The following is a 27441-nucleotide window of genomic DNA, read 5'->3' on the forward strand; positions in this document are numbered from 1 at the left end:
TCCTCCAGCTGTGCACTGCCTAGAGGGTGGTCTCCGCTCTCTGGCTGTTGGCTGTGACTCACTGCGGTGAGCTCCCTAGCTTCTCTGAGAGTTCATGTTAAAACGAACTCCTGAGACCCCACAGTGCCTGCCCCTCCAAACTGACCAGGAGAAGCTCTCTAGGTCCCTGGACCTCAGCTCCAAGCTCCACAGTTCAGGCTGTTGCCTCCTAGAATCCATCCTCGAGTTTTCTCAGGATCCAGCTAAGGAAACAAGGGCACTAGGGGACCTTCTATAAGTCTGGACCACATTTCCTATGCCCCTTGGGAAAGGGTGCTTTCTACACGAATTAAAGCCAGATGATGTGAGGAAACGGAAAGAGGGCCCATGTCTCCCTTCTTCAGAGCCTCATGTCCTAGAATCAGGCACGGAAGGTGGCACAGAGAATCACTAAGTTACGTTTGCTGAATGAATAAATTCTCTCTCAAGTGAGCTAGTTCCTCTGCTAGAAATTAAACCCCTATCCTTTCTCCCTTTGGAATATCAGAGAAGAGTTCTGTCTCCAGTTCTCTGCACTTGCAGCAAGGACTATCCTGTCTTAGAGAGTACAGCCTGAAGAACATACTGTTTAAAGATGAAATAATAAATGATTGTGTCTGTGTGTTAGTTGCTCAGTAGTGCCCAACTGTTTGCGACCCCACGGACTGTAGCCCACCAGGCTCCCCTGTCCATGGAATTCTCCAGGCAAGAATACTGGAGTGGGTTGCCATTTCCTACTCTCAGGGATCTTCCCAACCCAGACATTGAACCGAGGTCTCCAAAATTAAGGCAGATTCTTTATCATCTGAGCCACCAGGGAAGCCCCAATAAATGACTAAACCCCTCAAAAAACTTGAAGAAATGGCACCAAAATTTTGCAAGAGGGACTGAGTGATAGCTGACTTGGGAGATATCAGAAAGCTGACCCTTGAAGCAGGCAGCAGAGAAAGCTGAGCAGCACTCAATCTATAGCACAGTCCCCCAAGCCCTCCCCTCCCACTACCAGCCATCGATCCCTCCCCTCCAAACACTCCAGAGTTGGCAACACAAACTCCTCTGGAAGCAGCACGAAGTGGAGTAAAACTCCACTGAGTGAAAATCTACTTAAAAGACTCTTAAGACTCCCAGACCCTTCCCTCTATTCTTCATAATCCAGCGAACACCCTTCCTGACCCCACCAGAAAACTTTGGAAAATATGAAATAGAATATCTGACCTGGAGGGCACAAGGCACAAATGAGGGCAGGAGTACCAACCTGAAAACGAGGGAATTAAGTCAAAGGTCCTCATTTCCAGAATACTCACAGGCCGGCATACACACCTCCCAGGCTTCAGCCTCAGAGAATAGAAAACTACTTGATATCCAAGAAAAGCTCATGACACAGAAGAGATCAGAAAAAAACAGAGGAGGTTATCAGGTTAACTATTTCCATATAATCAACCACAATCCTTAGTGACAGAAAATAAAAACAACTTATTATCTCACTACTTTTGGAATTGGTGGGCAATCCTTCTGGTGTTACCTGGGCTCACCTAGGCAGCTACAAGCAGACAGAGGACTGTCCAGACTGGAGGTTTCCATATAGCTCATTCACATCTGCATGCAGTACTCGATTTTAGCTGGGGTGCCTCTCATCACGTATAGGCTGGACGAGATTCCTTACCTGGCACCTCAGGGCAGCATACCAAGAGAGCCCAGCAGCTCCAAAGCCTCATAAGGGCTAAGCAGCAGAATATACAAAACATCACATCTGTTATATTCCATTAGAGAAAGTCATGAGGCCTGCCATGATCCCAGAGGAAATAAGGTTTTACTTCTGGATGGGAAGGGAAGCAAAATCACATTGCAAGGGGGCACGGATACTGCAATGGGAGGAATTTGTACCCATTAAATATTCTGTCACATGGAGAAATTAAGATCAAGAGATGAAAACTGCAATGATGAAAAATCCTAGGGTTTTTATCAGCAAAGACATAAGAGAAACTATTGCAATCATGAAACAAGAACAAGAGACTATGAAAATGGAACAGAGAATAAAAATGAGCTCTCGGAATCAAAAGTATGATAGCTAAAATTAAAAATTCAATTGAAGAATCGGAAATTAAAGTTAAGGAGAGCCCCAAGACAGGAGAGCAGAAAGATAAATGGAAAATGAGAAAATTGATACAGAAAGTCCAACATTCAAATAACAGGCATTCCACTGAGAAAGACGAAAATGAAGGGAAGAGGGGTGAAAAGGAATGGGAGGTGGAAGGGAAGTTCAAGAGGGAGGTGACATGTATACCTATTTTCAACCTAGAATTCTATATAACCTGCCAGGCTGTTTGTCAGTGTAACATAGAATAAAGGCATTTTCATACATGCAAAGTTGCATGTACCTTCTCAGCAGGCTATTGCAAAAAGCACACCACCAAAAGACAAAGCCCATCAGTAATTATAAAAAGAGTATCACTATTTTGGAATGCTTAATATGTGCCAGGAGCTCTTCTAAAGGATTTACCTAAACAACTCATAGGATCTTCAGGATAACTCTAAACAGAAGACACTATTTTCCAGATGAGGAAACTGAGGCATAAAGAGGTTAAATAGCTACCAAGGTTACTAAAGGAGTTCTTATCCAAATTCCACTGAAGGGGAATATACCAACAAGCAATTCTCTAGACACCAACCAGGTGTCTTACAAGTCAGCTGAATTCTGACACTATCTAACCAGAGACAGTGTCCATTTTATGGTTTAAGAGTTCAGTCTCGCCAAGTCTGACCTTCAGACTATAAAATCAGAAATCCCACAATCCCCACCTCCAGGTTCAATTAATTTGCTAGAGCATCTCACAGAACTCAAAGAAACATTTTACTAAGTAGATTACTGGTTTATTATAAAAAAGACATGATAAAGGATACAGGTGAACATCCAAATGAAAGAGATGCACAGGGCATGGTATGGGGAAAAGATGCAGCGCTGCCATGCTCTGAGAGCCCCACTCTACAAATCTCCACACTTGCACCAAGCGGTCTTGGGTTTCTATGGAAGTTTCATTACATGAACATGGTTGATTAAATCACTGGCCATCGGGGGACCCAACCTCCAGATTCTCTCTCCTCCCCAGAGATGGGAGGTAGGGATGTAAGGGGTGGGACTGAAAGTTCCAACCCTCTAATCACTCGGTTGGTCCTCCCGCAACCAGCCCCCATCTTCAGGTAGGATCCAAGGGTCACCTCATCAATGTAACAGACAATTTTTGTTGCTCTCATCACTTAGGACATTCCAAGGGTTTCACAGGAGCTCTGTGCCAGAAATGGACCAGATTAACAAATATACATTGATTATAAATCAGAGTATCAGTCACAAAGCTAGTAAGTGGAATAGCTAACATTCAAACCTACACAATCTAGCCCCCCAAGTTTATATTATGCAGCTGGCACTCCACATCTACGGACTCTTTATCTGTCAGTTCTGCATCCTTGAATTCAACTAAACTCAAATCAAAACTATTCGGGGAAATTCCCTGGCAGTCCAGTGTTTAGGACTCCGCACTTTCACTGCAGGGAGCATGGGTTCAATCCCTGGTTGGGAAACTAAGATCCTGCAAGCCATGAGGGCAAGAGAAAAAAAAAAAGAGTTATGTATTAAAAAGACAGGAAGAAAGAAAAAATTAAACGTGGCTCACATCCTATTTTTATTGGACACTGGGGTTCTAGGGAGTAGGAAGTTTTGGGGGCACTGGGAAAGGATTATTTTTCATAACTACAACTTTTTGTTAAGAGACAGCTGTCCATGGGTCCCTCATATTTCTGCACATCTTGCAAATGCGGTACTAACTGCCTTTTCATTCTGGACTGTTTTTTTAAAGCTATTTTTGCAGTGAACAGCCTTGAAAGACAGACAGTGCTTCCCTCACTAGCAAAGGGCCAGTGTGCTTACTGTTGGGATAATAAATGCAATACCTCTGGGAGCAAAGGGAAAGCATGTTCAATGGCCCACCATAAAAGATGCGGGTTCCCTAAGCTCAGGGTTCCCTGTAATGCAAGCCACTCTCTGCACAGACTATCACCTGGCTGTGTTAATACTGCCCTGCGGGAACCAGGACTTAGGAACCTACATGAAAAATGCTGATACTCTGCTCTGTTATTGCTATAGATAGTACACTATGCATTGTGTTTGGCCCAGGAGTCTTAGGTCTTCTGCAAGCATCCATGAAAACTGACAGACTTGCTAGCTTTCAAGTAGGGTAAAATCTAAGACCTTTGATAGGTCTAAGAGCTTTGATGTTACACTCTTGGGGAAATATGCTTTTTCAAACAATGTGCATTTATAAACTTTGATTAACATAAAAGCTACATTTTTCTAGTCTTAAAGGTGGTGACAAAATTAAGAGCTATAATGATAGTCAATGAGTTTTTAAAGATAACTGGTATAAATTAATATTCTCAAGTCTTGGTAAATAGAACAATTATTAAAACTTTTCTTCCATTTTTGCCTTCTTTTTATATCTTCATTAACTGTTTAATCTCACATCAAAACATATTTAATAATTATATAAAATTTTAAAGTACATAGTAAATATAATTAATGGAAGTCTCAAAGAACTGTCCCTAATTTTAAATGAGATGAAACTAAGTAAAACTAGGTTTCATCCATGTGGTCATTTACAGAAGAAAAATCAATAAAAGGTTCTCCATGCCTGAATTAGAGGTATGAAACGGCAGCCCACTCCAGTATTCTTGCCTGGAAAATTACATGGACAGAGGAGCCTGGCAGGCTGCAGTCCATAGGGTCACAAAAGTGTTGGACACGACTGAGTAACAGAGCGCGCATGCCTGAATTAATGACATGAAAAGTTCTACAGAAAATGTTTTCCATTTACTCATTACACTACTATATCACAAAATGTCATTTAAATAACTAACTCTTGCATTTCATTCATGCCTGGAAATAGTATTCATCTTCTCAATTGCCATCACTTTCTCCCCTGAGGCTAGGCAGCTGATGGCCTAAAACAATAACTAAAACCTACCATTTCTGCACACAGGCTTGGCAGGACCCATGAAATACACCCCAGTCTGCACTATTTCAGAGGGGAAAGCTTAAAGTCCTTCTAGAGGAAAAGAAAGGATCCACAGAGGCTTCCTCGATTGCAACCCACCTGAATCCTGAAAATGGGTAGGATTTAGACACTAGGAAATAAGAGAGAATATTTTGCTGACGGAGTGAAAGTCTGAAGCAAAGGAAGCTGGAAAGGAAGACTAGATAGTGATGTGTAACAGAAGCAGCTTTAACAAGAAGAGGAAGGTAAGAAATAATAGCTGTTTACCACTCAGGTTCCTTAACCCTGCTGCTGCTAAGTCGCTTTAGTCGTGTCCAACTCTGTGCGACCCCATAGACAGCAGCCCACCAGGCTCCCCTGTCCCTGGGATTCTCCAGGCAAGAACACTGGAGTGGGTTGCCATTTCCTTCTCCAATGCATGAAAGTGAAAAGTGAAAGTGAAGTCGCTCAGTCGTGTCTGACTCTTAGCGACCTCATGGACTGCAGCCCACCAGGCCCCTCCGTCCATGGGATTTTCCAGGCAAGAGTACTGGAGTGGGGTGCCATCGCCTTCTCCGTCCTTAACCCTAGGGACCTTCTTTTAAATTCTATTATGACACGAAGTCTGTTTCTCAGTTATAGTGAACCACAACAATGAGTAGATGTTTAAGCACGTTTGTGGAAACTAAAGGCCAGGTTTCAGCGAAGAAATCAGAAGAGCGATGATAAACAGGGGACACATACCCACTCCAAATGATTAAAACTCTCACTCATAATAAAAAGTCCTTCTGAGAAGCCGCCCAGAAGGCTGTGGAGAAGCCCAGCACAGGAGGAGCAGTGGTGGTAGCCTGGCTCCAGGAACACAGCTCTGTCCTCCCTGGACTGGCTTCCCATTCCATCCATCAAATGAGCTTTGCTCAGTAATAATGAAAATGCTCAACCCCAGAAAGGAAGGAAACCTGGGAAGAACCAAGATACTGTTCTGAAAATATCCTTTGTGAATATACGGCAAACAATAAGCACACAGAGATCACAGAGTAGACTTAATCTGTATGTTCTCTGAACGCTTTCTTTTCCTCATACACCCTTTATTATACACACACCCTCTGAATGTTCTTCATCTGGATCTCTCTTTACATACTCAATGACAGCTTGAAAGAGTGAAATAAAACTTAATAAATGCCCTGGGTTTGTCCTTTTCTCTAAGAACCTAGAGTTACACATTCATGGAGTCAAAAAAGAAATAGGGCACCAGCAGCACCAGACAAAATCAAAATGAATGAACTGAGGGCCGCCCTTCCCACTCTGTTGTCTGTGTCCTTTGGCCACCAGAGTGGGGCCTGTGGCTAAAGAAGCAGAGCTTGAAGACACTGGCTCCAGCTCACGAGGAAATGAGTGCAGGGAAATACAGCTGGTCAACTCAGACAGGATTCTACAATTACGTGTCCCCTGAGGCCTACTATGTGTTTTCCACAGCAAAAAAAAGTCCCATTAATCCCACCACAGTTGGTACCAATAGTTTCTCAATATCCTTCATTCAACTTCTCTTCAAATTTACAATTTAGTGGTAGAAGTATATATAGGTTTACCCATACAAGTTGTATCCATTTCCTTAAAAGCCAAAAGAATGTCCACGACTGTACTAAAATATCAAAATTAGTGCATTATATTAGCAATTAGGAAAAGCAAATGATAAAACGAGGGGTGTGTGTGTGTATGTGGAATATTCTTCAGCCTTCAGAAGGAATCAAAATCTGACACAAGCTACATTCATCTTTGTTAAATGAATAAGCCAGTCAAAGAAACACATTACTGTATACTTCCACTTATAAGGGGTACCTAGAGTAATTAAATTTATAGAGGTGGAAAGTAAAATAGAGGTCACTACAGCAGTGGGGGGGGGGCGGAGAGGAGAAGTTATTGTTCAGGAAGTACAGAGTTTGTTTGGGATGATGAGAAGTTCTAGAAATGGACAATGCAGATGGGTGTACAACACTCTGAATATACTTGACGCCACTGAATTTCCCCTGACTCCATTCGTGACACAGTTTTATACTTGAGGGTTTTTTTAAGCTCTGTTATGATTTTTAAAAAGATGCCACTGGCTTGTACCTTGACACCTTTTACAGTAGGTGTGTACATTTAGGCAAAAATGTTACTTAGAAGAGGCTTTTTAAAGTAAGAGAAATTTGTTAGGAGTATAGGCAGGAGTGACCCCAGGTGGTTTGAACACACAAAGACAGACCTTTCCAAGTCTCATGCCATGAAAACTTGGAGATAAAGAACAAAGATCATCTGTCTGGCTGTCTCTCAAAGACCAGTGTGTTTCTTATTGCATACGAGGCTTAAGTATTACCCCAATTTCCTTCAAGTACAAGTAACAGCTAAATGTGAAATGCAAAAAACCTATCCTCTATGGTACTAAGTTCATTCACAGAGGTGGACCTCATCAGAGTTGAATAGAGATATATCTATTTATACACAGACATATACACACACAGAGTTTGTTTTGTGAAGGAATCTTCAACCTCCTCACCACTACATGCCAAAATAAGTATAAAGGGTCTCATTGTTCACTTCAAAATTCCAGACTGAAGAGTAATAAACTTTTTTTTTCTTTCCTTTTTAAAAAAATGAATAGTGGGTGGTTTATAATACTGAAGAGAGCACTGAATAAAGCATAGTTTCATAGAAATAAAATTTTAGGTTTCAAAGGTATCTTAAGGTTCATTTTCCCTACTTTTACTAAATAATTTTAAAGATGAAAAAATTAGCATACAGAGTGCACACGGCTGGCAAGGTCGCCCAGCAAGAACAATTCTTAAGCAGAAACATCTTACCAGTGGCTCTGGTTTCTGTCCCACCCAATCATCATGAAGCCCACAGGTCCCGAATTTTTTGAAATCTCAATTTTAAATACTCTCGGGTTTAAACGCTTCCTTGGTTCCAAAAATTCTAATTCTAAAATACTAGATTCTGTCTTGCTTTTAGAAGAATTCCCAAATTTCCAGATAATACCACCTGTCTGGATTTTTGGCTTGCTAAACAAAATCGTCAGAGCAAATATTCTCAGTCCATACAGAAAAATAAACAATTAACCATCAGCAGGGATGAGAAGTGCTCTCTTTGCCCAGTTTCCTTCAACATGTTAAAATCCAACTCCACCTCTTGCACACGGTCCCTTTTCTGAACCACAGTGATTGCCCCCTTCTTTGAAATCCAATATCATTCACTATAGGAAGCCACAGAGGAAAACAGCGGTGTGAAGTCAAACACAGTTGAGAATAAATGCTAACTATGCCAAGTCCTAAGGAGTAGCTTCAGTAAGCTACCTAATTTCTCTGAGCCTTAGTTTCCTCATCTGAAAAATGAAGCTTATAATCCCCTATTTGGTTGGTGGTGATTCAAAAAACAAAAACAACCTATAAAGCAACTAACATGGTAATTAGTATGCATCAGTTTGTCAGTAAACAAGGGTTATCACCATCATTGGTCACTTATTTCCACAGATCCCCATCTCTGAACTGATCCAGGCACCTGCTTGGTCAGCTCCTAGTAATCAGTAATGTAGCCTCACCCTTCACTCCCACCCCTCCACCACCACACCACCATCCCTCCCCAACCCTACTCACACTGCCTCGTGGGCCTTGCATAGGCTTATGCAACCAGTAAGGACTCAAAGACTGAACAAAACAAACAAGTCTAAATATTGAAAAATCCACTCCCTTCCACTCCAAAAAAGGTAGGGTGGTATCTTGGATGCTTCTTGTTAACTGGGCCTTCTACCTCAGTCTTTTCCAGATAAGACTAAAGTACAGGACTTAAATGCTCCAAATTATAGTCTGTCAGTGAGTGTAACATGAATTCAAAGCACTCTGTGTTGGATCTCACAAAATGAACATGTACAAACAAACCCCAAAGGACTGGCCTCATGCTGGGTGGCTCCCATCCTATCTTCAGGATTGACCTACTTTTCTTAACCTTTCTGCACTTCAGTCTCCTCACCTGTGCACAAGGGCAGATGAGTTCAGTGAGGGGAACCTACACCTGAGTGATAAAGCATTCTGCTGTTCTTCAGCAGATGGATAATGGACAGGACCAGGTGTGAGAAGGCTGAGTTTTGACTGAGTTGAGGGTCAAGACAGCACAGAATGGTAGGGAAGTCCCACTGCAAGACAAAATCTAATTAGAATGTATTTCCACAAGTGTGAGATCTTACTTTTCTTCCCACATGGACAGCTTTGAAAATGACAGGCATTTGATGCATTTACACACTGTGTGTTCGTTACTATGGTGGCTTCTTGTTTGTAATTTCCTTTGTTGTTGTTGCTCAGTGACCAAGTCAGGTCTGACTCTTTGCAACCCCAGGGACTGCAGTAATTTCCTTAAAGACTGATACTAAGTTGATGGTGCTCATACAAATGAAGTGATTGCAGAATTAAGGACATTTTAAAAATTTTAAGGAAATGTTAGGCAAGTTCTTTTTACATACGTTTTCTCTCTAACAGTTAAGGAAACTGAGGCATTCTGGTGATCTGCTCCAGCTAACCAGCAGGAAAGAGGTGAGGTGGGGCTCAACCCACAACTGACTCTGGGGAGAGAGGAGAGGCAGCAGAACAGTCTGACTTTCTAGCCAAGAACCACACTGGATCCACTTATTAACAGCTTTGAATTATACCTTGCCCTACCTCCTCACCTTACAAGGAGCCCCAGAACCTTCCAAGTCGTCCCTCAGGAGTAACTATGACACAATCTGCTCCTAAAGACTTCAGACCAAAGGTACAGCAGAACAACTTCTTCAACCCTCAGACACACATATGTGAGCTGAGCCAATGTTCCCTTTAAGAAGCTTCATAAACTTAAGGGGCAACCTTTATCTATCATTTTATCTAAATGACATTCAGGTCCAGTTGTTGAATTTGAAATTATTGCCCAAGAGTGAAGGAATTCTCTATATAATGACAGAAAAAATGGTGTTTGAGATGAACTGGCATTCAGACATGAGCTATGGACATGTATGAATATACTTATATCTTTGTTTTCTCTTAGCTTTTCCTCGGAATTCCAGGAGGACTCTTAGATCAAAACTTATCAATTTCTATGGCTCTTGATGCTCTTTCAAATAGACTATAGTATTTATTTAAACTGAGTACCCTAATATCTGAATATCATTGTCTCTATATTAACTCTATAATTTTCTTAATTATGTAGTACATATTCATATACTGTGTAATTATTTTTGACCTATTCCAACTGTAAAATGATACAGCAGAGAGGCTTCATTTTGTATTTCTTTCATTGCTAGTGGCTCGATATGAGTCTATCTACATGTGAGAGAAAGGAGTCTGGTAGCAATGATTTCTACTCTAGAGCCAGACATCCAGTTCAAAAACTGGACACAATCATCTACCAACTCAGACTTTCTTAAGCCCTTAACTGCTCCAAGTTTCAGCTCCTTCACTGGTTAAAATAATAATAATTTTAAGCAATTTAATTGGGTTAAGGATCCTACATACATTAGTTTTTAAAGAGAGTAAGTGAGCCAACTGGTAATATGCTTACACTATATTTGATACAAGTAATGCTCAAAATTCTCCAAGCTAGGCTTCAGCAATACGTGAACCATGAACTTCCAGATGTGCAAGCTGGTTTTAGAAAAGATAGAGGAACCAGAGATCAAATTGCCAACATCCACTGGATCATCGAAAAAGCAAGAGAGTTCAAGAAAAACATCTATTTCTGCTTTATTGACTACACCAAAGCCTTTGATGGTGTGGATCATCACAAACTGTGAAAAATTCTTTAAGAGCTGGGAATACCAGACCACCTGACCTGCCTCTTGAGAAATCTGTATGCAGGTCAGGAAGCAATAGTTAGAACTGGACATGGAACAACAGACTGGTTCCAAATAGGAAAAGGAGTATGTCAAGGCTGTATATTGTCACCCTGCTTATTTAACTTATATGCAGAGTACATCAAAAGAAACACTGGGCTGGATGAAGCACAAGCTGGAATCAAGATTGCCGGGAGAAATATCAATAACCTCAGATATGCAGATGACACCACCCTTATGACAGAAAGTGAAGAAGAACTAAAAAGCCTCTTGATGGAAGTGAAAGAGGAGAGTGAAAAAGTTGGCTTAAAGCTGAATATTCAGAAAACTAAGATCATGGCATCTGGTCTCATCACTTCATGGCAAATAGATGGGGAAACAGTGCAAACAATGACAGACTTTATTTTGGGGGCTCCAAAATCACTGCACATGGTGACTGCAGCCATGAAATTAAAAGACACTTAATCCATGGAAGAAAATGACAAATGAAAATCCATGGAAATTATGACAAATCTAGACAGCATATTAAAAAGCAAACATTATTTTGCCTACAAAGGTCCGTCTAGTCAAGGCTATGGTTTTTCCGGTAGTCATATGTGGATGTGAGAGTTGGACTATAAAGAAAGCTGAGCACCAAAGAACTGATGCTTTTGAACTGTGGTGTTGGAGAAGACTCTTGAGAGTCCCTTGGAGTGCAAGGAGATCAAACCAGCCCAACTTAAAGGAATTCAGTCCTGAATATTCATTGGAAGGACTGATGTTGAAGCTGAAATTCCAATACTTTGGCCACCTGATGCGAAGAACTGACTCATTTGAAAAGACCCTGATGCTAGGAAAGATTGAAGGCGGGAGGAGAAGGGGACAACAGAGGATGAGATGGTTGGATGGCATCACCGACTCAATGGACATGAATTTGAGTAAACTCTGGGAGTTGGTGATGGACAGGGAGGCCTGGAGTGCTGCAGTCCATGGGGTTGCAAAGAGTCGGACACAACTGAGCAACTGAACTGAACTGAACCTTGCTATATAATGAACCTTCAATGAACATTAGCAGTTTATTATGATTGTTTATATTTCCTCACCTGAACACTGTTCAGATCTTTAACTCAAATCTAACCCAGGGATCGAATCTGCGTTGCCTGTGTCTCCTGCGTTGCAAGTGGATTCTTTATCCGCTGGGCCATCAGGGAAACTTGTAACTTTTTTCAGAGGCCCCCAAATAAGAAACTGTATTTGAAGTTTATTAACAAATACCTAAATACACTTAATTTAACTCCACAGGAGCTATTATACAAAACACTATATTATACAAAAAGCTATTACACAAAACCTATTATACAGGTTCTGAGGAAAATGCATCTCCCTAATCTCAAAGAATTCACACAAAGGTTATTTGCTGAGCCTTCTGGGGGAAATTATAGGCTTGGCTAAAAAAAAATATAGTAAAAAAACTATTTTGGAAACAATGCATCCATTGTAAAGCTGAGAGAAACTTGAGATTCCATCTATTCCTGCTAGAAACACCAGCTCTGGGGGCAGTTACTATGCTGTGAAGGTGGGGTAGATTCTGTGGTCCAAAAAATTGAGAAATGTGGTCAGAAACAAAGTCAGACAAAATGCTGCATTGCTGGGCTTCTTCCTTATGGCTCTTAAGATGGCAATGCTTACCATGAATGTCTAAAGACAGGGTCAAGGGACAAGAGTATTCAGCATTTCCGAAACTTATTTGACCAAGAACAAACTTTAGAGCCCCAGGTTACCAGCCCATAAGGAAAAAATTCAGCTAGTTCCAAGTCCCACCCTCCTCTTTAACTAAACAAGCTGGGCCACAGGGAAACAAGTGACTTTTCTAAGGGTCAACAATGAGAGGAAAGCTGGGTGTTCACTCTGAACTTCACCGTGTCAGAATGTGCCTTTTCACTCTACTGCTTTCCCTCAACCCAGTTTGGTGGGAGAGGAGAGTTGGGGGATAGGAGGGGGCTATCCACAGAGGTTCAGAAGGGAAATCTGATTCCTATGTGGTCAATGGCCATTGAATGTCTTTCTTTTTTTTTCCCATCTGTTTTCAATACAGGTCAAATTTCACAACCAAAAACAGGAAAAAGAAAAATCTTTGTATGAGTCCAACAAGAAATCTAGTGTATGTTTCTTACATTACACTACATTTTTAACCTCCCCATCCCACCTCACCCTCAATAGTATTAATAAGGAGCATGGTCAAGCTTCCTCGTAAGGCTGACTTTCACCAAGTTCCAAAATCACAGCTACCATCAAACACTGGGCCTTTTGCTAATGGGTCCAATTTAGCCCAGAGGACAATCCTCAAAGTGACCAGAAACATCTAAGGATGTTATAGAACCAAACTCGGGTCCACACATCTGTGCCAATCTACTGACACTGGGCTATGGTGAAGGAAAATGCATCCTTATTGTAAGTCTGGGGCTGCCAATGCTCAAAAACCCCTGAACTCCTCAATGGTTTGGAGGGAAGTTTTTATAGGCAAAATTTGGGGATAGGTCTGCAGGGTATGTAACCTTCCTCCAATCGGCTGGGGATGAGGAAGAAACGGGGTGCTGTTCCAACAGTCTCAATCATCAGCCTCCTGGCTCTAACCAGTCTGGGGCCCACAGACCTGTTCTCAGCCTGAAGTTTATCACCCTTCGCCCGCGTGTGAGGCCGTGTTACTGAAGAAGAGCTCAGAAATCCCCTCGAGGAACTGGGATGGCTGCACCATTGTCTCTTGACTGCTTCCCCTTTCTTTCTGCTTACCCTCACTCCTCTAATGAGTAACTGAATCTGCCCTTTGGAACTCAGGGAAGGTCTAGGAGGCTAAAATCTTTTTCCTACAAGCAACAAGTGGGGGTGAAGAGGAAAAGTTAGAATTTTACATAACCTCCTATTCCTTCTGCCTCTGTAACTCAGCTCGCTCCTTGCAAAGTCCAGATCATGTAGGTCTCAGAAAGTGGGGACTCACAATACTAGAAACCGGAGCTTATCTCATTCGCCCCTGTCCTGCTCTTTGCAATCCGCCAGCCCATGCAAACCCACGAACCGACTTAATCACACCTGTCCATGTGTAAAAACTCTTTCAGAGCTCAGAGCTTGGAGTGTTAACTCCTCTGGGTCCACCAGCATAATAAACCTGAGTTCTCCAACTCTCCAAGGGCGGTGCTTGGTTTCTTGAATACCGGTTTCTGCAACATTTCTGGCGGCCCCAGCGAGATTCCAATCACGCCGGCCCCTTGAGCTGTTGGACTGGTGGCTCGGCCAGGCTGGAGCGAAGGAACCCTGAGGTGAACAAGCAGGACACCACCGGACAGTATTCTGAGTTCTCTTTTGGACTGGTGTTCCGACTCTCTGGACAATCGAGCCCCGACCGGGCTCACTGGAGGGACGGACTAACTCACCAGGAATGGCCACAGGATCAGCTAAGGCCCCGGGGCCCCTCCCCAGTCAGGCCTATCCCAGTGGGTGGAAGAGGAGACTGATCACCACCTGGGAGCTCCCAGGAAGGGAGCAGCAGTTAAGGAAACCTGGGGACTTGGGAGAAGGGAGGCATTGGGATAGACTCTGAATGATTGTGAGTGCGTAACTGCTGACTGAATGGAGTGAGAGAAACTTTTTTTCTTTTTGGAAACTGCAAAACTGATTCTTCTTGTATATGCAATTAAAAACAACTAGCATGTTGAAAGGCCTGCCTAGGGAAAAGCTTGAAGTTAACCTTTTCCATGTCCTTGAAACACACAGCCAACTTTGCCTGACACCTCAGTCTTGGGCAAATTAGAACTTCAAGCAAAGAAAAAAAAAAAAAAAGGGGGAGTCAAAGAGGTATTTTAAATCTCAAACAGAAAGCTATAAGATCTCTGTCTGTCTATATTTATGTATGTCTCAGTGTATGTCTTTTGTTTTTCTCTGATAATATTGTTGAAGTTGTAAATGAGTTCTAATTTAATTGGCCTAAAGAAAAGTGCTTAGAAATCAAACAATTCTAAATACAAGAAAAATTAACCTAAATAAAATTCAGGTTCATGTAAACTGGGAAATATTCAATATTAAATATCTAGTATTAAAAAATAAATAAATAAATAAATATCTAGTATTGATGTTTGTTTGCTAATCTAATAAGGAAGTAGATGTATGTTTTTAATAAAGAAGATATAAAAAACAAAATTACATTTTATAAAGGGAAAAGAAAGTAGGTCTGATTTATAGGTGGCTGTTACAGAAAGTGATTAAAAAGTTTGTGGAAAATTGTGCATGGTTAGAATTAAGTTTGAAATAAATTTAACTAAATTTACCTAAATGAGTTTAAAGCAAGCTGGTGTAAAAACTTAAATTCAGCCTTTCTCTTTGTTAAGAGGACATACTTTCTTCAGATGTTGAACTGCTTTTAATTATAGATTTAATTTTCTTTACCTCTTAATTGATCTGTTCTATATTTACCTTTGAAATCTTCTGTTAACTTTGGCTAAGTAAATAACTTTAATTTCACAGTGACTTATATGATCCTGTCTGACTGTTATAAACCCTTGTGATATTTATTGACAAAACTTCCTAAATAACTTGACTTCCAGCTAACTTTGAGATGCTTCAGAGGGCCCCTGAGACATCCCAAAGAGCTATTAAGCTGCCTGGGTTCACTGGACATGTTAAATTACATGGGAAGTACTGTTAAAGGGGTGAAAAATCTTTTTAGGTTATACTGCATGGTTGATGTTACTAATATAAATATCCTAAATTTGTGTGAAATTCATATAGATCTGATATGCCCTGATAAAATATGGTCAATTATAATTCTAGCTATCATATTAAAGTGTTACGTATCACAACAATGACCAGGTTTCTTTGCCAATTACAATAGAATAAGATTTTAAACATGTCTTCTACGGTTTTACTCTCATGCCTTTAAAAGAATACTGCTAGTTCTTCAAGATATGTGGAAAAGACTTTCTAAGATTAAACAGATAAACAAATTTTGTTATTAACAGTAAGCTGGTACCAGACTGGAATTTGGTCCTCTGTTCGGAGAACAAAGTTTACTTAGAATGCAGATTTTGATAAAAGACTATGAATTTCTTTGCCTTTAAGTGATTTATATTTGTTTTTAAAATCTTTTTGTTACTTTGGTAAAGTAAATCAAATTATTTAAGATTATGGTACATGTAGACAAAGTTCATTCTGCTTCTACAAAAAAATAACCCTTCACAGTAAGAATTTTGCTATCCTGATGTCCTTAAAACATGGCTATAGTCTGCTCCTAAATCAAGAAATTAAAAATGGATAAACAACAGCTAAAAATCAAAGAGCCAGGACTACGGGAAATCCAAGACAGCCGCTTGCCTTTTCCCAGCTCCCTGACAGACCTCATTTTTATTTGATGGGTTAAAGCCTTCCCTGGCTACGGTGTTAAGGCCTTCAGAATGAGCTCTCAAAATACATATATATTTCACTGAATATTAAGTTCTAGTTTTGTTAATTAAGGTCTATGGTTACTAAGACTTACTTCTGAGATAGTTCCTTGTTATGTTATATTGCTAAAAGGTTTAATTAAGTTATTAAAAAGGACACTCAAATTGTTTTTAAAGCTTATCTCAATAACCAATCTTTGGATAAAGGTCAGATGCTTCATGATGTACAATCAGAAGATGAATACTTGGCTATAATCATTTAACTGAGTCAGATGACCTGGGGTATACCGGGCTACACCCAATTAAAGTTCTTGACTTAAATTCTTGCTTGTGACCTTACTAATAACTGCTAGCTATATTATTTTCTATGTAGCTTCTTTCAGAAGATTATTTATGATATCAAATGTGTGACTGAGCCTGTGATAAAATGCTGATACAGAGTTCCATATGAGAGCAGTAGCTGTAATAATGTAACTCTAGATATAGGAAGAAGCAACAAGAGGAAATATTTTCCTGGACCAAAAGGCTACTAAGACAGGTATGGTTCAGAGACTTTGGCTACTTACAAGGCCTCGTCTAGTGACAAAACATTGAGTGGCAGGTCAATGGAATCTTTGTTAGACCTGGGAATGAGCCTTCCCAGCACTGTGGGACATAATGACCATGAAATGCCCCCCAAACATGGTCAAATATGTGGCTATGAAGGGGCCTTGCTGACTGGAAGGCAGCCCTTGCCAGCTGCCTCTACAAAGATTAAATCACGACCACTACAAGATGCTGACCTCCAACACCCCCTTGAAGGGAGTTCAGGGTGGAGACAAAAAATAAGGCACTCTGTGCTCTGGGAAAAACCCAGAAAAACAGGCCTTCAGATATGCAAATATTATCAGGGAGACATTTTTTATGAGTCCAAATTCTTGCATCTTCTCATACCTAGAGAAACACTAATGTCATGAACCAATGTCTGGACCTGGTTCTCCTGGATAGCCCCACCACAGCTTTCCTACTTCTATTAATCTTTGGGCCATATATCTTTAACTTTCTTAAGCTTGTTTCTCCAAGTAGTAGTACAACAAAAATATCCCCCAGCCAACACCCAGACAATCCTGGAACAAGCTGCCTTATCATTCTGTGGACTCATCACCCTCCGTAAATGCATCCCGAGGTCCTCAGGCTACTCTCCCTTTGAGATCTTATATGGGAGACCATTCCAGTGATTAAAAAAAAAAAAAAAAAAAAAAAGCTCAAGGGAGACCACCAACAACTAACTGACCTGGAAATGTCCTGACACCTCCAGGCCCTGGAAAAGTCTTCTGCCATATCATCCAAGAAACCTTAGAAAGGACACCCATTCCTCTGGGCAGTTGGGTTCATCAATGGGTTAGATGGTTATGGGTTAGATTAAAAACAAAACAAACACTTCAGCCAGTTTGGACAGGCCCTCACAGGGTCATCCTGGCAACCTCTACTGCTGTTAAAGTTATAGGTGTCATCCTTTGGATCCACCACACCAGAGTCAAGAAGGCAGTGACTTCCTGTGATGACACCTGGAAAGCAGTTCGGGACCCCAAAAACCTCAAGGTCCGGTTCCCAAGACAACAACACTCACCCACGCAGGACGCTGAGCCCTGCTCTAGTCACTCTGGAAGCTGACTAGTCAACACACAGCAGAAGCCTGAGGATTCTTCAGCCTCGCTCCAGTCACACTCTGGCAGCTGACTGGTCAACACATGATGGAAGCTTGAGGATCCAGCTATCGCAATATTAATGGATTTTCATTGTCAACCCTGGCCTCTATCCCTGATCAGTATTATTGCTGCTCTTCATTACAGGACCAACTAGACTCCCTGGCTGAGATGGTTTTACAGAATAGGAGAGGGCTAGACCTACTGACAGCTGAAAAGAGAGGACTCTGCCTCTTCTTGAATGAAAGATGCTGCTTTTATGTAAACCATTCAGAAATAATCAGGGACATAGTCCAACAGCTAAGGGAACAAATCATAAGAAGGAGAGAGAAACTAGCTAATTCCTGAGGAAATATTGGAACAATAATTGGAGCAATATCTGGAGCTGGGCATCGTGGCTTCTCCCTCTAACAGGTACTCTCTTCATGCTCTTTGTGGTGCTCTTGTTAGGCCCTTGTATTCTCAGTGCAATTACCCAGTTCATAACCTCTCAGATTAAATCCATAAAGTTACAAATGATATTAGCTCAATATAGCCCCTCAAATGATGGGGAGCTCTGAATGTCCTACCAAAACACGAGATGATGCTTTCTACAATGAGTGATAGGAGCGTCAAGAAAGGGGAATGAAGAGGAAAAGTTCAAATTTTGAATAACCTCCTGCTCCTTTTGCGTCTGTAACTCAGCTTGGTCCTTGCAAAGTCTGGATTACATAGGTCTCAGAAGGTGGGGACTCACAATACTAGGCACTGGAGCTTACCTCACTCACTCTTGTCCTGCTCTTTGCAATTGTCCTGCCCCTGCAAACCCACAAACCTGCTTAATCATGCCTGTCCATGTACAAAAACTCTGTTCGGGGATCATAGCTTGGAGTGTTAACTCTTCTGGGCCCACTGGCATAATAAATCTGAGTTCTCCAACTCTCCAAGTGGGGTGCTTGGTTTCTCAAGTACTGGTTTCTGCAAGGGGCACTCAAAGGTTCTGTCCTTGGGCGGGCCCCACAGGGCCCTGCTTCGTTTCATGGATACTCAAAGGCACTCATCTTGATTTGTGCATGTGTTTGAAAATCTTGGCTTTTTGTTTTGCCAGGTTGTGCAGTGTGCCCCATCTTAGTTCCCCCACTGGGGCTAGAACCTGTGCCCTCTGCAATCAGAACTTGGAATCTTAACAATCTTAACCAGATGAGATCAGGGTGCTCCGTCTATGTGGATGGATTGGGACAGTCTAGAGGCATGTCCTATGCTTACACCAAAAGGACACCGAAGCCTGACAAGTCTAGCAGCCTGGACTGTGCCTAGGGCGCATTCCTGAGTCCAGCTGCTGATTCCACAAAATTAGTGATTCCTTGACTCCAACACATTTGTCAGCTGAATCTAACAGTCAGCTGACTCCTGGAATGTTTGATTCCCTGTGCCTCAAGTCAAAGTTTCCTGGGAGGGGCAATCAGAGCCCCAACACAGGACATAGCTGACCTGAGACTGGCTTTTTAACAACCTTCACCTGCCTGAAGATCTGCAGCCCTCCATCAATCTCTGCTTGCCAAAACTACCCAAACCGGCTTGTGTGGGTTCATGGACAACAGCACTGACATGGTTAGTGAATAAAAGGATGGACAGCCACATGACTGAGAGCATTTACCTGTCCCAACGCAAAGAACTGATGACAAGATTTCTGCAAATTCCATGGCTTTTTGTGTTTGTATCTTAAAGTGTTCAAACTGGCTTGTTGAAAGGAAGTTTATGTACACATTTCAAGAGAAGACAGTATTCAATACTTTCCAGAGTGTGAACATTTATTTTTACTCTTATAACAATTTCATTTCCCACTGAATGAACTACAGGAGCATGGGGAAGAAGAAGTTTTAGATTAAAGTTTACAAGGAAGCAAGTTTCCAGACTACTGTGGGGCAGAGGGTGGGGGAGACAGCAGTTTGGCTCAAAGTTTTTAATGATAAGCTTGCAAAATTTTTACTACGAACAACTAAGAGTAAAAGCTTTCAGTAAGTACATTCATATATGCATATTTCTTTCAAAATTACAAGTACTACTGTACATATCTTTAAATGTACACATCTTTATCTGTACACATCTTTAAATGATGTGCATTATAAAATAAAAAGATGAAACAGTTAATTCAGTTCAGTTCAGCTTAATTAAGGCAAAAAACTTCTTGCTCACTACAAATTTGTAACTAATATTTGTAATGGAAGCAAAAAATTAAATATGGTTATCTTTGAAAACCCCAGTTAATTACTTTGCCATCAAGCGCTTGAATGACTGCTTCCAAGCTCAGTGTCCTGTAACATTTTGCTCTAATGGCTGTCTAGGGTGACAAGGACACATTGGAAAAACAGAACACTCTTAGCTCTCCTTCCTAAATCTTGATGCTTACTTCTCTGTCTATCCACCAGTTGCACAAAGGTCCTGGATGAGATTCAGCTGGTAAGTGTCAATCAATTGTTCTTGCAAATTAGTCAGGTGTCACATTTTTATAAATTCAACAAATAGATTCAAAACTGACTGACACTCTTCACCTAAAACACTTTAACAGGTAGACAATTTTGCTTCCAATCTTTTTCTTTGTGGAGGGGGAGAGTTTTGGTTTTTTAAAAACTTTTTATCTTATATTATAGCCAATTAACAACACTGTGATAGTTTCAGGTAGACAGCAAAGGGACTTACATATACATGTGCCATTTTCCTCCAAACTCCGAAGTTTCGATGACTCATAAATCTACCGTATTTCTTGGCAACAGGTTCACATTCAATGCAAACATTTCCAAATGGTTATTTCCAAATGCCTCTGTAGCATAAATTACTTTTGAAATGTGGTCACTCTCCCTCTCCTTGAGTGAACTTCAAGTTTATCTTGGATTGTTCCTGCTCTACAAAGTAACAACAACTACTGATGCATGGGGTGGGGGGTGGTGGTGGGCGGGGTGTGTGTGTATGTGGGTGGTGTGTGTGTGGGTTGTGTGTGGGGGGGGTGTGGGTGGGGGGTGGTACGTGCGCATGCTCAGTCACATCCCATTCTTTTGTGATTCTATGGACTGTAGCCCACCAGGCTCCTCTGTCCATGTGATTCTCCAGGCAAGAATACTGGAGTGGGTTGCCATCTCCTTGTCCAGGGGATCCTTCCGACCCAGGGAAAGAGTCTCCTGTGGCTTCTGCACTGGCAGGCAGATTCTTTACCACTGAGTCACCTGGGAAGACAATCGCAACTACTGATAGGCACAGCAAAACTGGGAAGGGGCAATTTGGAAACCTTGTCTTTTGCTAAAGAAAAATGCAGACACCGGTAAACTCAATTACTCTTAGATGTGTGCCTGCAAGAGAACCAGGGAAGATAAGTGGTGGAAAGATGGTCACTTCCCCTGCCCAGAGCATTACAATGGATGATAAAGCATCTGCCATCTGAAGCTGTGATGCTTTTAGGACACATATCCAAGAAGGTGACTGCTCAACTTCAGCCCCCTGGCTGAAGGGAGATGGGTGACAGAGAATGAATCTCAGGATACCTGTAACCCACTCACAGGTAAGTCTCCATTCACCGTTTGAGAGGTGCCATGATTTAAAGCCTTTGTGTTCATAAAACCTCATAACTCCATGATATTGTTACTGGCAAACTGCAACACTTCCCAATACGCTTAGGGGTCCGGTGAGGATTCCTCACCTCTTCCTCCTGAGAAAATCACACTCCCCATACAAGACACCAAATCTAGAAGGCACCACACTACAGAGCCTAGAGATAACATAGCTTGACTTCTTTCTTAAATGTTTACAAAATTATAAACAGAAGGTTTCATATGTTCCTTCAACATCCCATAGAATTGTCATTTGCCTCCTTCTTTGGCCGCTAACCTATTTCATTCATAAGGGTCTGGATCTAACTGTTCATACACAACAGGCAAATTCCAGGCAATGGGCTGGAGCTCAATGGGGCAAATGGCTTTAACTGGTCTGGTATCCCAGTGAGCGGCTCTCAGCCTTGGCTGTACACACATTAGAACCACTGGGAGCTTTCAAAGAATACCAATTCCCTTACCCGAGAGATTCCATGGAATTAGTCAGGAGTTTGACTTGAGTGCCAAGAATTTTTAAAGCTGCCAGGTGTTCCTATTGTACAGTCAACACTGAGAACCTAGACACAAACCTGCAAACTGACAAAGGAATAGGGAATACCCTTCCCCTCCAGAAGCCTTCCCAGCACCCACCAAGGGGCCTTGATGTTCATCAAAAGTAAGCTCTCAGGTGACGCCTTCAGGCATCAAGTATAAGGTCAAAGGTGATTTCAAGAAAAGACAGTGAGAGTCTATTTCAGGTGTATAGGGCTGAGCTGTTTTTAAAACACTTCTGACACCAAACATGGGGGATTTATTTTTCCTGCAGACACCGGCCAATTCTGACACCAAATGGGTACCCAAATATTCAGTTCAATTCTGTCATAAACTAGCTGGAGTTAGCCCAGATCCCATATATAAGGGCTTAGTCCCACAAGAATGCCTTCTGTGGGCATCAGCTGCAAATGGGGTGCCCAGACAAATTATAAATATGGGGGTTCTGTGAATTCAGGGCTTCTCATGAATCCCAAGGTGTGAAAATTTGCTTGCACAGGTAAGATTCCAGAAAACATTCTACTTACTACTACAGTTTATTAGAAAGAATACGACTTATGAATAGTCAAATGGAAGAGATACAGAGGGTAAGGTATGGGGGAGGGGTGCCAAGCTTCCTGGCTTCTTCTCTGGATAGGCTGCCTCTATTAGCACCTTGATGTGCCCATCAACCCAGAAGGTCTCCCAACAGCTTCTTCAAGTGTCTGTGTAACTCAATCCCTAGCACCTCTTTCCTTTCCAAGAGGTCAGCCTGTGGGGCTGAAAAGTCCCACCCTTCTAATTACTTGGTCTTTCTGGTGACCCTTGATTATACAGTGGAAGTGACAAATAGATCAAGGGACTAGATCTGATAGACAGAGTGCCGGAAAACTATGGTCGGAGGTTCACAACATTGTACAGAAGGCAGTGATCAAGGCCATCCCCAAGAAAAAGAAATGCAAAAAGGCAAAATGGTTGTCTGAGGAGGCCTTACAAATAGCTGAGAAAAGAAGTGAAAGGCAAAGGAGAAAAGGAAAGATCTACCCATCTGAATGCAGAGTTTCAAAGAACAGCAAGGAGAGATATCACTAATCCTTCCTCAGTGATCAAAGGAAGAAACAGAGGAAAACAACAGAATGGGAAAGACGAGAGATCACTTCAAGAAAATTAAAGATACCAAGGCAACATTTCATGCAAAGATGGGCTCAATTAAGGACAGAAATGGTAGGGACCTAACAGAAGCAGAAGATATTAAGAAGTGGCAAGAATACACAGAAGAACTATACAAAAAAGATCTTCATGACCCAGAATACCACGATGGTGTGATCACTCACCTAGAGCCAGACATCCTGGAATGCGAAGTCCAGTGGACCTTAGAAAGCATCACTACAAACAAAGATAGTGGAGGTGATGGAATTCCAATTGAGCTGTTTCAAATCCAGAAAGATGATGCTGTGAAAGTGCTGCACTTATTACGCCAGCAAATTAGGAAAACTCAGCAGCGGCCAGAGGACTGCTGGAAAAGGTCAGTTTTCACTCCAGTCCCAAAGAAGGGCAATGCCAAAGAATGTTCAAACTACCACAAAATTGCACTCATGTCACATGCTAGCAAAATAATGCTCAAAATTCTCCAAGCCAGGTTTCAACAATACGTGAACCGTGAACTTCCAGATGTTCCAGCCTGTTTTAGAAAAGGCAGAAGAAACAGAGATCGATTGCCAACATCTATTGGATCACAGAAAAAGCAAGAGAGTTCCAGAAAAACATCTACTTCTGCTTTATTGATTATGCTAAAGCCTTTCACTGTGTGGAACACAACAATCTGTGGAAAATTCTTAAAAAGATGGGAATACCAGACCACCTGACCTGCCTCCTGCAAAACCTGTATGCAGGTAAAGAAGCAACAGTTAGAACCAAACATGGAACAACAGACTGGTTCCAAATAGGAAAAGGAGTATGTCAAGGCTGTATATTGTCACCCTGCTTATTTATAACTTATATGCAGAGTACATCATGAGAAATGCCAGGCTGGATGAAGCACAAGCTGGAATCAAGATTGCCAGGAGAAATTTATCAATAACCTCAGATATGCAGATAATACCACACTTATGGCAGAAAGTGAAGAGGAACTAAACAGCCTCTTGATGAAGATGAAAGAGGAGAGTAAAAAAAGCTGGCTTAAAACTCAGCATTAAAAAAACCTAAGATCATGGCATCCAGTCCCATCATCTCATGGCAAACAGATGGGGAAACAATGGAAACAGTGACTGACTTTATTTTGGGGGGCTCCAAAATCACTGCAGATGGTGACTGCAGCCATGAAATTAAGATACTTGCTCCTTGGAAGAAAAACTATGACCAATCTAGAAAGCATATTAAAGAGACATTACTTTGCCAACAAAGGTCCATCTAGTCAAAGTTACAGTTTTTCCAGTAGTCATATATGGACGTGAGAGTTGGACTATAAAAAAAAACTGAGCACAAAAGAATTGATGCTTTTGAACTGTGATGTTGGAGAAGACTCTTGAGAGTCCCTTGGACTGCAAGGAGATCCAACCAGTCCATCCTAAAGGAAATCAGCCCTGAATATTCATTGGAAGGACTGATGCTGAAGCTGAAACTCCAATACTTTGGCCACCTGATGCAAAGAACAGACTCAGTGGAAAAGACCCTGATGCTGGAAAAGATTGAAGGCAGGGGGAGAAGGGGATGACACAGGTTGAGATGGTTGGATGGCATCACCCACTCAATGGACATGAGCAAGCTCCGGAAACTGGTGATGGACAGGGAAGCCTGGCATGCTGCAGCCCATGGGGTCACAAAGAGTTGAACACAACAAAGTGACTGAGCTAACTCTTAACCAGCTTCTCTTCTTCCTCTGAGCACAATGATCAAACTCTCCAAGGCCAGCCCCCTCCCCTTCTCATTCTACACCCCTCTTTGGGTGATCTTTTTAAAGCATCTCTTCCTCTTAGGAACTGAGCTAGCAGTGTTCTGGAAATCTTTTTCATATGGTGTGTGCTGTGCTTAGTCACTCAGTCGTGTCCAATTCTTTGTGACCCCATGGACTGTAGCCCAGCAGGTTCCTCTGTCCACAGGATTCTCCAGGCAAGAATACTGGAGTGGGTTGCCATGCCCTCCACCAGAGGATCTTCTCAACCGAGGGATCGAACCCTGGTCTCCCACACTGCAGGCAAATTCTTTACTGCCTGAGCCACCAGGGATATGCAAGGACTATTTATTTGCAACGGCCTCGAAATATGTATTTCCATCCCAGATCTCTTTCAGGAGTTCCTTCTGCCTACTCCCTGACTCCACCTGGAATGCCTCAAAAGCAAACAGACTCAAGTGGAATTACTTTCCCTCCCCCACCTGTGCCAAACCCACTCCTCCCTTAGTCCCCCCTTCAACTGAAAATGGTTTCACCATCCTATCCCACTCAGGTATTTATGCTCAACTTTTAAATCATTTTTGATAGCTTCTCTCCAACATCTGTACCCAAACAGCAACTACCTTCTTGAGTGAAGTCGCTCAGTCGTGTCCAACTCTTTGCGATCCCATGGACTGTAGCCTACCAAGCTCCTCTGTCCATGGAATGTTCCAGGCAATAGTACTGGAGTGGATTGCTATTTCTTTCTCCAGGGGATCTTCCTGACCCAAGGATCGAACCCGGGTCTCCTGCATTGTAGACAGACGCTTTACCGTCTGAGCCACCAGGGAACAAACTCATTATCTCTCTCATGCTCTCCATCCGTCCCCCATCTACTCCCCTCTCTACCCCTGGGTGACTGCAAAAGCCTTTGCACTATCAGGCCACACCCCATTCTCCCCCTCCCCAGCGTGTAGACAGGCTGTGCCCACACTAAGTGACTGGCTCAGGGGACTGCCTCTGAGCTGACCTAGTGGGACAAGCAGTACATCTTTTCTAATTGGTCCACCCAGAAGGGAGTCTTTTCCTGGTTTGCACAGACACCATATATGCCAATAGGGCCTACCCCTCCAAACACAGCAGTGAGGATGATCATTTTTAAAACCCAAATCTAATCATCCTATCTCTTATTTAAAAGTTTTCAGTGAGTTCCCTCTACCTTTTCATTAAAGTGCAAAGTCCAAAAGATGACCCAAGAGGCCTCATCCCAAGCTACATTCCTTCCATGGTCTTAACCATTTCAGCCTGGAACACTAAACCCTATTTCACCTGACTTCTACTCATTTTTAAGGCCTCATTTTAAGTACCTCTTTTCAGAAAGACCTATCCTGAGAAATCCCCTCCCCTAATCTGGGTTAGGTCTCCAGGTTAAATGGTCTCCAGACACTTGTGCTTTACTTATGACTGTAATTGCCTATGTGACTATGCGCTTGTCTGTCCCCCTGTCCTTGAAACAGTAGACTAAATGGTTCGTAAAGGTAGAGAACTTCTATCCCATTCACAGCTGTAGGCCAGAGCTGACAATGCCTAGATTCAAAGAGTAAATAGTGGTTCAATGAGTAAGCAGGTCATTCAAGTTCACAGGACCCTCCCAAACAATCTGGCTCCCTCTTTAGCAAAAGAAAAATTCATCATGGGAGGAAGTTCTTAGTAAATTTACTGCACTGATTATCAAATACACATAGACTCCTGATTGGAAATATTAGTACAATCAATGAATCAGAAATTCTGGGTGCTTAATGGTAGCAGGACCAGTTCTCTGAATTTATATTTGTGATTATAATCCTCTTTTAAGCTACCAGGACCCTATGCTCTGCTTAATGCTCAGTTGTCTGCTGCCATCTTAAAATTCATAATGTTTAAAGAAGGGGCCCGACAAACTCTGTAGCCAGCCTAGAACCTTATAAGTTAGTCTGATTTCCGCAAGGGGCCCAACGAATAGCCAGTCCCTAGCTAAGAATGCATCTTTTACAACCAAGGCAATGTTTTCAACCTCCATAAGGTCTATGTTACACCTGCAGGATTATACACGAGGATTATATTTGCAGGACATTTTTTTCTTCTGGTAAGTAAAATCATATATTACTTATAATTCTCTTCCATAAAATTAGTATTTCTCAGACTACAGAAACACACAGTTTTCCTAGTTATTGATGTTAGGCAAAAAAAATTAATTTCTTTTAAAACTAAATTCTACTTTACACATAATTTACACCAAGTCTCATTATTAAATTTTTGCTTAGACTTTTGACATTCTTATATGAGAGACTGTGTTGATTTTTTCAAGTCAACAACCATCATCCACTGATACTCCATCACCTTAAAAAACAATGGAAAGACATCAAGCAATTAAAATGAGAAAAATGAAAACTGCTGTAGGATTCCTTTTTAGCTTCCACATTTTAAACTTTAGAAATTTGACAGCCACATCAAACACTTAAAATTTCTTTGGA

At 41.8% G+C, this 27441-nt stretch overlaps 1 protein-coding gene across 14 annotated transcripts in view; it reads right to left on the bottom strand.

Annotated features, from left to right (window-relative positions):
* Positions 1-27441, bottom strand: part of GCNT1 (glucosaminyl (N-acetyl) transferase 1) — a 43947-nt gene that overhangs the window by 12877 nt on the left and 3629 nt on the right. Inside the window, exon 1 of one of the 14 annotated variants that reach the window (XM_069576325.1) lies at positions 25573-25737. The exons of the other annotated variants lie outside the window; for them this stretch is intronic. The gene's annotated coding sequence lies outside the window, so the exon portion shown is untranslated. Of the gene's footprint in view, positions 1-25572; positions 25738-27441 lie in introns of those variants that run through there. 14 annotated transcript variants of the gene reach the window in all.

This window comes from Ovis canadensis, chromosome 2, assembly GCF_042477335.2.
Source record: "Ovis canadensis isolate MfBH-ARS-UI-01 breed Bighorn chromosome 2, ARS-UI_OviCan_v2, whole genome shotgun sequence".
Classification (NCBI taxonomy): domain Eukaryota; kingdom Metazoa; phylum Chordata; class Mammalia; order Artiodactyla; family Bovidae; genus Ovis; species Ovis canadensis.